A 12,251-nucleotide genomic window follows, 5' to 3' on the forward strand; every position below is an offset into this window, starting at 1 on the left:
ATCTTTTAATTTGGTGGGTCTTACCAAAATGAGTTGTTATAACCGATCAGTCGTTATAACCGAGGTCGTTATTTCCGATCAAAAATGCGTTGCTAAGGCTTGTAGAATCACGGGTCCGGAAAATATGGTCGCTATAACCGATACGTCGTTATAACCGAGGTTGTTATAAACGATATCCAGTGTAATTCAATGCCACAAATGTTTGTTTATTTTATTTGCGCTTGATATTTAGTCGGTTTGAGCACAGGTGATTTGTGTGTGTTTCGTAAAGTAACCATGGAAAACCCGAAAAACCAATATTCAACATTTAATCACCGTAAAATACTCCTAGTTTCTTGTACCTACTTGCTTTAAAGTAACCGGTGCAGTAGAATTTGAGTTTGATTTGATTTCACTCGGTTTGTTTGAGTCTCGACAAGTCAGTGTCTTAGTTAGCTAAGGGGTACGATGCCTGACCGATTTGCGAAGTTGCAAGAGGTCCACGATTCGTACCTTGCTGAACCGCATACTCTTCTCAGTTTTAATTTGAAACCATAACATTTTTGTGTATTTAGGTGGTTTACGGGCAAGCACGGGTAGAAAAATTGACAACGTAAAGCTACATATTGATCCAATTGAAAAAGAAAAGAGAATGTTTTTGACTATAAATGCCGGATTTGGAAGGTGACAGACAGTTCAAAGGACATGTTCACAAGTACTAAAAACCAGTGCAGAGGTAGCAGTAGCATTTGAAGAATCTGCTGTCTCAATTGTAAGTGGAATACTATAATGATGATGAGGTAATTGGAAACCAAACTTATACTGAAAATGATCATAAAGTTCAAGATTAAATTCAAATAACACCATCACAAAAACATTCAAAACTGCTAAATAATTAATCTTTTAGGAAATTTATTTTGGAATGGCTCCTTTCTCAACGACATGGAGAAAACATCCTAAGATTTATCCGTTATGCAAAACTACGAAGGTGGCTCTAGAAGTACCTAGCCCAACAAAAATTTTGGAAAAAAAATATATTTATTTTTCCACATAATCTTTTAGCTCCACACAATTTTCCCAGCTTTTAGCTCCCAATTTTCAATAAGCTCGATACCCTTTTTATAATAAGAATCGTCAAGCATGAGGTAGCAATTCATCAATTTTGGCCATTGCAATGTGTATATGTGAGCTGGTGCCGCAGTCTCACCCTGATTAGAATCTAGTTCAGCTCTAATATCAGTTGGGTTAAGGCCTTATAAATAAAAGTATTGAATCATATAACGACGACTAATTTTTTCCATGTTTACAAATTCACCGAAAACGTTTACTATTGATGGCTGCCAAACAAATGCTAAGCAACGTGGCATCTTCAAATTTGAAACATACACTGTATAGATATAGATAGATCTAATACAGTGGTATTTTTCAATCAACTACCGTCATATCAAGGTCAGGCCAGGTTTTCTATGACCATTCTCGTACCACTAAAGACATTTTCATAGTTTTTCGGCGCATTCAAGATGAAAATGAGAACTAAGCTTAAAAATCATTGAAGATTTTTCATGAATATAGAGAAGATTCAGCATTTCTTAGCCAATAAAAATAAAAAAAACAGTGTAGATTTTTTTGGGGAGTCGTTAGGGCTCTACAGCCACTCTACACCTATTATGTATCTAGAAGATATATTGTACAAGACTCGACATCTCATTGTTCCGCTGTACCTAGACTACTCCCAAAGAAAGCTATCTTAGAGGGGGTATTTGTGTCTCACTGATACTTCTTCTTCAAGGTACTTTGCCTTGTCTACGAAAACTGTACTTGAAATTTATATGTATATTTACGAAAAGTAATTATTAAAAGGAACAATTTAAGAAAGAACATTTGAATATTATAATTTAAACAATTTACGCAGATTGAAAAACTGAAATCAAAATTTTTGTTCATTTTGGTTAAGAAAGAAATTCGGAAATTTTGAATAATTTTATTTTCCATTCTGTTCAATTTTTTGGTACCCTTAAGACAAAATTGAGACCTAAGATTAAAAACCCAAATTTCAATACTTTTTAGTTTGATAAAAAACATAAAAATCATACTTATTATTTTTTTTATATATAATAATTGCATTATTACTTTCTTTTAACAAATTGTTATCCACGTTAATATCCATAAAACATTACAAAGAAAGCAGGAAAAAAAGGAATCCTAACTTAACCTAAAAAATATGAGTAATTTGATTCTTTATGGCGAAAAATAAGGTAGAAAAAAGAAAAAAACATGGAAGCTAAGGTTAAAAATCAAAATTCCAAATTTTTTCTTGCTCCCTTGCTTTTTCTCTCCAGTTCTGGATGTTATTCTCTCTAAAGTCTTCTTCCACTACTTCCCTCCATCGTTTTCTTGGTCTATCTATTTTCCTCTTATTGACTTTGAAATTGTTTTTTGTCTTACCTCCAAATTTATTGTTTATTTCCATAAACTTTGTTTTGTCATTATTGAAGTGCAGGCCTATCTTTTTCGCTACTGCTATTAATTGTTTTGTGATTTCTCCAAACTTTCTTCTGTTTCTTGCCACATCTTAGGCATAAGCTAAGCCTTGAGGACTTTTGTTAAATATCATGCGCTTTCTATTGATATTGAATCTTCTTGTTATGCCTTCCAAAGGTAGATTAAATAGTACCGTTGATAGGGAGTCACCTCGTCTTACTCCCTATTGTGTTTCGAGAGGCTCATTTTTCTTGTTATTAATTCTTACTTCATTGTTTGTGTCCTCTAAAGTCAATTTAACTGGATGAATTTCTAATTCCCGTAAAATTTGAATCAACTTTTTTCTGTTTATACTATCATGAATAAATAGGATCCTTGTCGATATCTTATATTCATAACAGCCAATAATCAGCTGTTTTATCATAAAAATTCACTAAGATATTCCTTTGCCTTTTCTAAACTCTCCTTGGTACTCTCCCAACAATCTTCCTACATTAATTAAATCCTTGTGAAATCCACACTATGTAATAAAATAAAACATGAAGAAAAGAAAACTTAACCTGAAAAGTATTGATATTTCGATTTTTTATGATAAGAAATAGGGTAGAGTCAAGAACAAAATGAAACTTAATTTTCAAAACCAAAATTTCAACACATTTTAACTTGATAAAAAGAATTAAAATCATATTATTAATCGCATTAGCACTTTTTAAAACCAGAATAAAATTTTTATACATTAATTGAATCATTATGAAATTCACGCAACGTTACAAAGAAAGCTTGCAGTAGAATGAAGAGAATCCTGATGTAACCTGAAAAATATTAATTTTTCAACTGTTATGACTAATAATAGGATGAACCCCACATCCAAATAATAACAAAATGATGGATTTCCTAAATTTCATTTAGGTCCAAGATACAAATAAAAAAAGGGTAAATTTGAGACATCCTAAATACATATACAAATGTTTCTTTATTAGTATCAAAGTTAATGATATGTTAGTAAATATCTTCATTCTTACGCTTTCAAAATCAAACTTAAAAAATATGCTACAATTAGATGTTGTTAAAAAAATGTGATATAAGTATGTATCAAATTATTTTTAATTTAAAAAAAACTATTTGCGTTCTGTATTCCTACATTCTATTCCCTCATTATTTACATCATATTCTGCTAGGTATGATATATCGACAACCTTTTGTTTTGTTTGCTTAAAAATTTCGAAGAACGATTATTTAACGTATTGCTTAGATACGGCAACGTTGCATCTGTTGAGAGATGCACCTGGCCGCAAATCCAAGATAACCGAGTAAGCGGCGGTAAACTTCGTTTATGTTTTATTCTTTTGTTTTATTTCATTTCCTTCGAGCACTACTTTCTTAACTAAACGTTGTAAAACTTATGGAAATTTGTGCGCGGGATTTAGAAGTGCTAATAGATGTAGAATCTCAGTTTTTTTAATTTTCTGTTGTCCGTATAAAAAACAATATAAAAGTTATTTACAAATATTATTTTAACAATCGTATTATACCACGTAACGCTACTGATCGTCTAACAGGATTTAACAAATTAAAAAAATGCGTATAAAGGTTGCATAGAAATGCCAAGTAGTAGAGATTTATTCCATTCTACTATTCACGTTTAATTGGAAGAAATAACGAGGATTCATTCTGTTGTTGTTGATGTTCAGTCTATGCGGAAGTTCAGTTAGCTTTGCAACTATTAGTTGCATATAAGGAGAATGGTTAAGTATTGTCCTCCATTGCCATAAAAGTGTTCTTATTATTTATACACGCTTACGTTACGTTATTGTTATTTCACAATGATTTATGAAGGTTGGGTCACATCTTCCAGTTATACTCAGTGACATAAAAACCTTATATTCAGTAAATATTTCTCGTACGTATCTATCATACAAGATTTGAGCTCTGGCAGACCCAGATCAACCGAACAATTCCGATATCGAGTAAAGTGGTTCATGTCTCTAGTGCAAATTATCTGCATTTAAGTTTGGAAGAACCTAAATTCTCGGACTTCGGTAAATAAAAAGGTTCGGACTTTTTTTCATACTTTAATTTGTGTTAACGTTAATATCGAAAAAATCGACTTTTGGCATTGGTGTCAACAAATATTTGGAAAACTATTGATTTCAGTTATGAATGTTGGCTCTGTCTAGATATGTATGATAATCGAAAGAGGATGAAAAGAGGTCGAGGTGAGCGACATAATATAAAACTTTTCGTTTGTCCGGAACATGTACCTTGTACCGTTGGAATTATGGTATGGTATGGTAAATCAAATAAGCCTCTTCTATTTATTTAGTGATGTGAGTTTTTTCCTGACTTTTCCATCATCTCTTGAAACCTTATTTGTCGTTGCAAACATCTCAGCTGATTTTGATTTGTGAATCCTCATCCATCTGATATTTTCTCAATCTTTAGGTTTTTTCATTTCTGTTTTAGATTTAGGTGATGAATTTTGCAAGCGTTAAGTGAAAACAATTATGGAAACGTGCTATTTCCATATTTATTTCGACGAAGCTCTCTCTTAAAGTAATTACTAATACACCGGCTGCAACTATTTTTCAAGACAATTCTTCAAGTATTTGACAGAAATCTTCTACAGTACCCTTGCTACAGAGACGAGGGTTGCTACTTAAGTTTTGAAATACCGTGTGACATTTTAATAGTGAATGTACTCAGAACGTGTTGTCGTACGAGTACTATTTATGTTGTTTACAGAATTTTTGAAATATTCATCTTGGTCAAAAAATAGAATTAAGCCGCAAACATTTTCTTGCGATGATTCTTTCGACATGGATTAAACTAACAGCAGTATATCAAATCGCTTCGAATTTTAGTGATTATGCACTATCTCGAGCCACTGAATTTCGCTGGTTTTCCGATTTCGATCGTGGTCGCACAACGATAGAGGAAATTCGTCCAAAATCGACTGTTGTGCCAGAAAACATAGATGCTGTACGCTGTGACATACCGGGAGATTGAGGCATACTTGGGCATTAGTTCCACTCGTATACTTACATTCAATATTGAATGAACATTTGGCTGTGAAAAAGATTTGTTCGCATTGGATAGTCGCTCAAAAAAAAACTCGTGTCGATTGGTATAAAGAAATGCTGAAAAAATTCAATCGCAGTGCTTCATAAGACGTCAGGAAGATCGTGAAAGACGACGAATAATAGATCAATGCATATGAACTCGAAACTAAATAACATGTATAGGTGTTTCACGACGAGTCAAACCCAAAAAAGTTGATTACCTGTTTTTTCGGAATAACTGGATTGTTGCCACCGTTCCATGAGGGCAACGTAGAACGCTCTAAATGATAAACCAGCAATAAACAAGCAATCGCATAAGACGAATCATTCTCCACCACGACAATGCGAGCGTTCACGCATTAGTTTAAAATGCATTCAAAACATCGAATTGATGGGTTACACATCCTTAATGATTTCTTTCTAATTCCCGCATATCAAAAATTAAATTGCGAGGTCAATGTTTTTCTACATCTGAAGATTTTCGAGGTACCTCAATTGGAATGGAAAAAATGCTTTGACATTCGAATTCGTATATTGATCTTAACTCTTAACGGAGAGCCATATCCAATTATAAATATTTTTTTTTATTTGTCGATCTCAAAATTTATGTAGCAACCATGGTATTTGGATATCCTCAATAGATTCAAAATACTGTTCCAATGTTTTCGATTTTGAAAATAATGAAGGCACCATTATCTGGTGAATATGGTGACTGTGGTAACACTAGAATCGTCTTGGAAGCTTATAACTATGTCTTACTCAACGCGCAATGGCAATGTCGTGATTAACATTTTGAAAAGGTGAACCAAACCCTTATGGACCAATTCGATGCTGTTAAAGAAGCATATTTTGACCTCCTACTTGTTCATGCGAGCTTATTTGATCTTGGAACATTTGATAATAGCTGGAGTTGATGCTGTGTCTTACTGGAAAAAATCAATTTTCATAGTAATTCAACGATCAAGCAGCATAGGATCTCTCTCTGCATGATCCAAACAGTCTTTTGAAATTTACCATTTTTGCATAGAGCTTTCTCGTTTCGAAGTATTAAGTTAAAATCTGCTTGAAAATTTCGTGATTGATATTTGCTATCCTTCAAACTGTTAAACTACATCTTGACGGATTAGGACGTGTACACGCTGAGCGTTCATGTTAATATCATTACGTAATTATCAGACCTCGTAATAAATTAACACGTCCGATATTCCCAACTATTATTATATGAAGTTGAATATTCCATGTCCAATATTTCAAAAATAAAATATGTGACAAATATTTTTCAACACCAACTTCCTCTTCAATTTAACCTCCAATATATAAAAATTTTCTTTACTAAAAGTGTATTTACCGTCAAAATATAGAGCATATAGCATCATAGAGATGCTGAAACCATGAAAAGTTGAGAATATAATTGGATTCAGAACTAGTTTATATGCGGAAACTGAACATCTAAGTTTGTCGTTTCTACTTATTCCTTACTCAGAATTTTTCATTATAACGTGCTCGTATTCGCAAGGCTTGCCATTTCGTACAGTATATTTTATATAATCTGAGTATAGTCAGTTCAAAGATATTTCGTATTAACTCAGTAGGAGTACCTGAGCAGGTATTACAGAATGCATTCTTTGGACTGTTCGTGTATTCCTGGCATCCTCGAAATCTATGTGTTTAAATGTTTATTTTTTGATCAAAATCTTGAAAATACTTTTTCTACAGAAGCTTCGCGTTAATCTTCCAAACCGTTTTCACGACTTTCTTTTTATAATCGATGTTATTAGTCCTAAGAAATTCATATTTTCGTTATCGTCACACATATTGTTGGACCCACTGAAAACCACTGAATTTATTAAACCACGTTACCACAAGACTTTTGTTAGTGTCGGGACATTCTGGCGTCAATGAAAACTTGAAGACGGTTTAGCAGATTCTGTTACGTGGAGAACAAAACTTCTATCCACCTTGAAGTGTGAGAGACTACGAAATTACGAAGCATTACACCTGGTAGCGATGATCTCTAGCAGCTAGAGCCATCTCACATTTTGAACTTTCTAAGAAGATTGGGATTTATAGATTAGGAGTAAACAATGACGATCCTCAGTGCCTTAGCAAGATGTGGAGACACAATAGATAATCCTATGGTGAACATTACACCTTTATTACATAGGTACATACAAACCACGTTGCCAAGCATATATCAATTCATAATTTCTATTTGCTGATGTTCATCATGAATTATATAATTATTTCAAAATTTCAGCTTTTAGCGAAGACTAAACAAAGCTCTAGTGAAAATATTTTTTAAAATTATATTGCTAAGCCGACCGCTATTGGGAAATTTCTAACAAAATAAAAAATTCCCATTAACAAAACCCAGTGGTACGATCTATTTGAAACGGAAATTGATTTTCAAAAACATAAAAACGTTTTGTGTAGAGAAACAATGGATGCCAATCATTTTATTTGGATCACAATAGAGTAAAAAATACAAGTATCAATCGAAGATTTTCCTTTGATAATTCCTGTTATAACTCATTTCAGTCATTGGCGTACTAATATAATTAAACTAATTAAGAAAAGACTTCGTTAAATCTTCTTCTGTCGATCCAATGGTAGTGGATATAACAAGTGAAGGTGAAAAGATTGAGGTATTGAATATGAGTAACAGTAGTAAAATAAAAATTATGGATGTTGGGTAACGGTATTAAAACGAGAGGATATTAATTTGTGCAAAAGAAAAAGTCTCGATTATCAGTTATGAAGAAAGAGGGACAATAAAAGTTGACAACAATAATCACAGGTTTTAGTGGAACTATGAAATACTGGAAATATAATAAAAGAATAAATAGAGTTTAATGTTCTTTCTCTTCTCTTCTCGTTCGTTCTTTCATGCTGAAGAGGCAAACAGAAGAAAATGAGGAAGACTTGTCTTAGTGAATTTGATCAAACTATGACATATATATGAGTGAATTAAAAACAATCGTGCTTTTGATCACATATCTAAACAAGGAAGAAATATCTGAATTAAAAAATGTCTATTTCTGAAAATCATTACATCAAATAAAAAAAAAAAAAAAACGCTGTGTTACATCGACTTTTCGGTTGTTTAATGCTTTTGGTAGTCCAATAATGTAAATTTCTGCGTGGTGGGTTCGTCCACAATTTAGAAATATATGAAAAGAAAATAGTTTAAAATAAAAACAGTATTAGTCGTTATCTCAATCTCAACTAAATATGTAAAATAAGCTGCCGATTCACAAAACTATATAAAAATAGCTCATACTGTTGTAGCATAAAGTCAGTGTTTCAAATCTTGAAACGTTACAATGGTTCCAGAATAAGATATTACGCATCATTACTAGTGCTCCAAATCTACTAATCGAACAATATATTCAAATTCTATCAATGAAAACTGATGTCAGCCGTTAAAGCTTACGGAAATATGGCCTATGGTAATGTGCTTGTTCGCAAATTGTTTTAACACGGGAAACGAGGTATATTATTTATACCAGTAGATGTAGACAAACCGATAAACCTAGGAAGCATAATTTCCGAAGAGGAAACAACAAAATACGATATAAAAAATAGAGTGCAACGAGGGAAAAAAGCTACACAAATTCTAAACTCATTGTTGTGACCAGAAAAAATTAACCTAAACATAAAAATGACATTATACAAAGTCATAGTGAAATCTATTTAAACGTGATGATGTGAGTGCTGGCAATTAACAGATAGACAGGAGAAAAATATAGAGGCTGTAGAAATTTACTACTTAAGAAGATCGTGCAGGATATCCAGAACAGAAAATATACGAAATTAAGATATACGAAGAAGAACAGGTCGAGTATATACGATTTCAGAGAGAATACAGACTAAGCAACTGCTCTGGTAAGGACATAAGGACATGTGATGAGGATGGAGCGGAACAGATAGTCGAAGAAAGCATTAATGTATCAACCGCAGAATAGAAGGAGACGAGTAAGACCCTCAAGGATCTGGAAGGAAGAACAAAATACAAAATATGAAAGATAGAGCTATCTAGGAAACTAGTGGATAGATTGAAAAGTGTAGAAAAGAAATGCGGCAAAGAAAGCTGTAAGACCCCCTATTGTATACTATCTTCTCTTGTACAAACGGTACCCTTTATTTTTAGTTCCATATTTTTGTAGTGTTGGTTCTTAACATCGTTAACTATTATCATTTTCTTAGCAAAGCTTACTTTCATTTTATGGACACTCACAAATCAATCTTTCAACTTGTTATTGTCTCCTACATCAATTTTACTCAGCACTAACCATTTTATAGAGGAAACCTTCAAAAACTGGAGGTTTTTAACTTCAATTAAACTGCTCCAAAAAAAATCATTATTTAGCTTAAAAAATCGTAAAAAGTTTGACCTACACTGTATTTTTTCATTACCTCAATAAAATCATTAACAATTTAATTATAATATAAAACTTCCGTCAGTAAATTAATTCGTCGAAAATTGCTTCAGTCTTAGACACTGAATTCGAAATTGGAAAAAATCATTTTTAAATATCAATTTCCTTCGGTAATGAAGATCATCACATGCAGAGCCAATTAACTTACCAACAAAAGTTAATTTATTCATAACGGAAATATGTTGAATTTTTGAAGCGTCTGATGAATATAACATAAAAAAAAACAAACTTATTAGACATACATACATCATTGATTCTGTCAGTGATAACTATCCACCATAAACTAGTTTTTGCTTGTTGACATCAAATCTTCATCGTAATAGTTTTGTTTGTATATAATAAATAATTATACCACAGATTTGTAAGTTTAAATCTATAGTTATCATGTTATAGTTTGACTTACAATGAATACATCTTCCTAAACCCTCACTTCACAAGACAAATCAAGAGTACCCGGATCTTCTTTTAGGGTCCAATTCTTACAAATTATTTGGCTTCGTAAAATTGTGTGGCAATCTGGATCAGATTATGTGTGTTTTTGTAACTGGATCCACCACAATACATCTGAGACCAAAGGGGCGACGAAACAATGCGTTGAGTCCAAAAAAGCTCAAGATGGGTTTGCATCAAATAAAGTCATGATGTGACTGTTTTTCAAGCACGCAATAAACCACATTGACTATCAATAAAAAGACTCAATAAAAAATTATCAGACTTGATGAGAAAAAACCTCCTAATAGATCTCATATACTCCAAATTTAGCTTCGAGAGTCTATTTTTCGTTTTTCAATGTGAAACGATGACTCTATGGATAGAGATTTGATTCCATAAAATCATATCGAACAAATATATCTTATTCTTTGGAAGTGATATAAAAATTAGAAAAATGTTTGATAAATATAGTTGTAACTTTTTTTTTCACTCGTAGGAATTGCTGCTGGAGTCAAACCGTCCTACTCGTGAAAAAAGGTATTTACTCACTTGTTACATAAATAACTATTATGTGTTTGCCGAATACTTATTTTTGAACTATAATATTTTAAACTCGTTTGACAGGTCTTGCATTTGCTACAACGTACGTCCAATATCGTACTTAACGCAGTAACTTATAGCAGTTTGAAAATTCACCAAATACACCAATAGGAACTTGATTTACAATAGTAATTTTAGTTATTTTAGTTTGAGATAAATAGTAATTCAATTTATAATTCATATTCCGACTGTGATAATGAATATATCAACGTCTGTATTTTCAATTAAAATCGTATCTGTTTTTAAAGTTTAGGAGAACTACAATAAATCCTTTTTGCTGTTGATCATATAGTGTCTCCTTGAATTATTTTATTCATTCGCCACTTATCCTAATTTTAAATAGACTACTACTAATTTATGTATTACTTGCGATTCCTTTCACCAGTTAAACTACTGAAATTAAACTATATCTCCAGCCATCACTCATTTATTTAGTAATGTTTTTTCTAGAAAACTCGATTTTTTAGAATTTTTCAGTATAGAATAGGTTATATTTCCTAAAGTAGACGTAAAACGTACTCATTTTATTCCATTAAAGACGTATCTTCACTATAAATATTGATTAAAATTTAAGAAAATATAACTTATTTGAAAATATCTCAAAAACTGTGAGCCATTGGGAGTAAATCAAATCCCTAAACAAAAAAGTCGTAGCTAAAGAGTAGTACCTTTCTATGCTTACCGTGAACGGTGAAGGTTTAACTTAAGCAAATCGTCGAATAGAATGTTGTGAGCGATTTTGAGAGCTTTGCCGCGAGAGTCAAGAAAGTGTAATCTGATCAGTTGCAACGTGTGATGAAATTATGATCTTCACGATGAATCCATCCAAAAGAGATATCATGTAGTGGCTCCGGAAAGGAGAGTTCGTGCCAAATGAAACAAAGGTCACGAAAAGCACCAAAAAAGTGATAGCTACAATATTTTGGGTCTGCGAGTGTATCCTTTTAATTTACTTTAAGGTATTAATTACAACCGTGAACGCGACATATTACTATGACTTACACGTCGCAGTTGCGTCAAAAAATTATCGCAAAGGAGGCAATTCAGCAATCAGCAAATTGTGCGCTTGCTTCATGACAGTTCACACTACTTCGCTTTCCAAGGCTACTGTACACAAAAATGACTTCACTAAGATAAAACATCCCCATATAGCCCTGGTCTGGCGCCATACGACTATTTTTTATTCGCAAAGATGAAGAAAATGTTAAGGGGTAAAATAATTAACAGTGACGATGAAATTAAACAGGCGGTGTACGAAATT

At 32.5% G+C, this 12,251-nt stretch overlaps 1 protein-coding gene across 2 annotated transcripts in view; it reads left to right on the top strand.

The window, feature by feature from the left end:
• Positions 1-12,251, top strand: part of LOC130893694 (uncharacterized) — a 700,192-nt gene that overhangs the window by 24,237 nt on the left and 663,704 nt on the right. The window contains exon 2 of one of the 2 annotated variants that reach the window (XM_057800002.1): positions 10,887-10,927. The exons of the other annotated variant lie outside the window; for it this stretch is intronic. The gene's annotated coding sequence lies outside the window, so the exon portion shown is untranslated. The remainder of the gene's footprint in view (positions 1-10,886; positions 10,928-12,251) is intronic. 2 annotated transcript variants of the gene reach the window in all.

Source organism: Diorhabda carinulata, chromosome 5, assembly GCF_026250575.1.
Source record: "Diorhabda carinulata isolate Delta chromosome 5, icDioCari1.1, whole genome shotgun sequence".
Lineage (NCBI taxonomy): Eukaryota > Metazoa > Arthropoda > Insecta > Coleoptera > Chrysomelidae > Diorhabda > Diorhabda carinulata.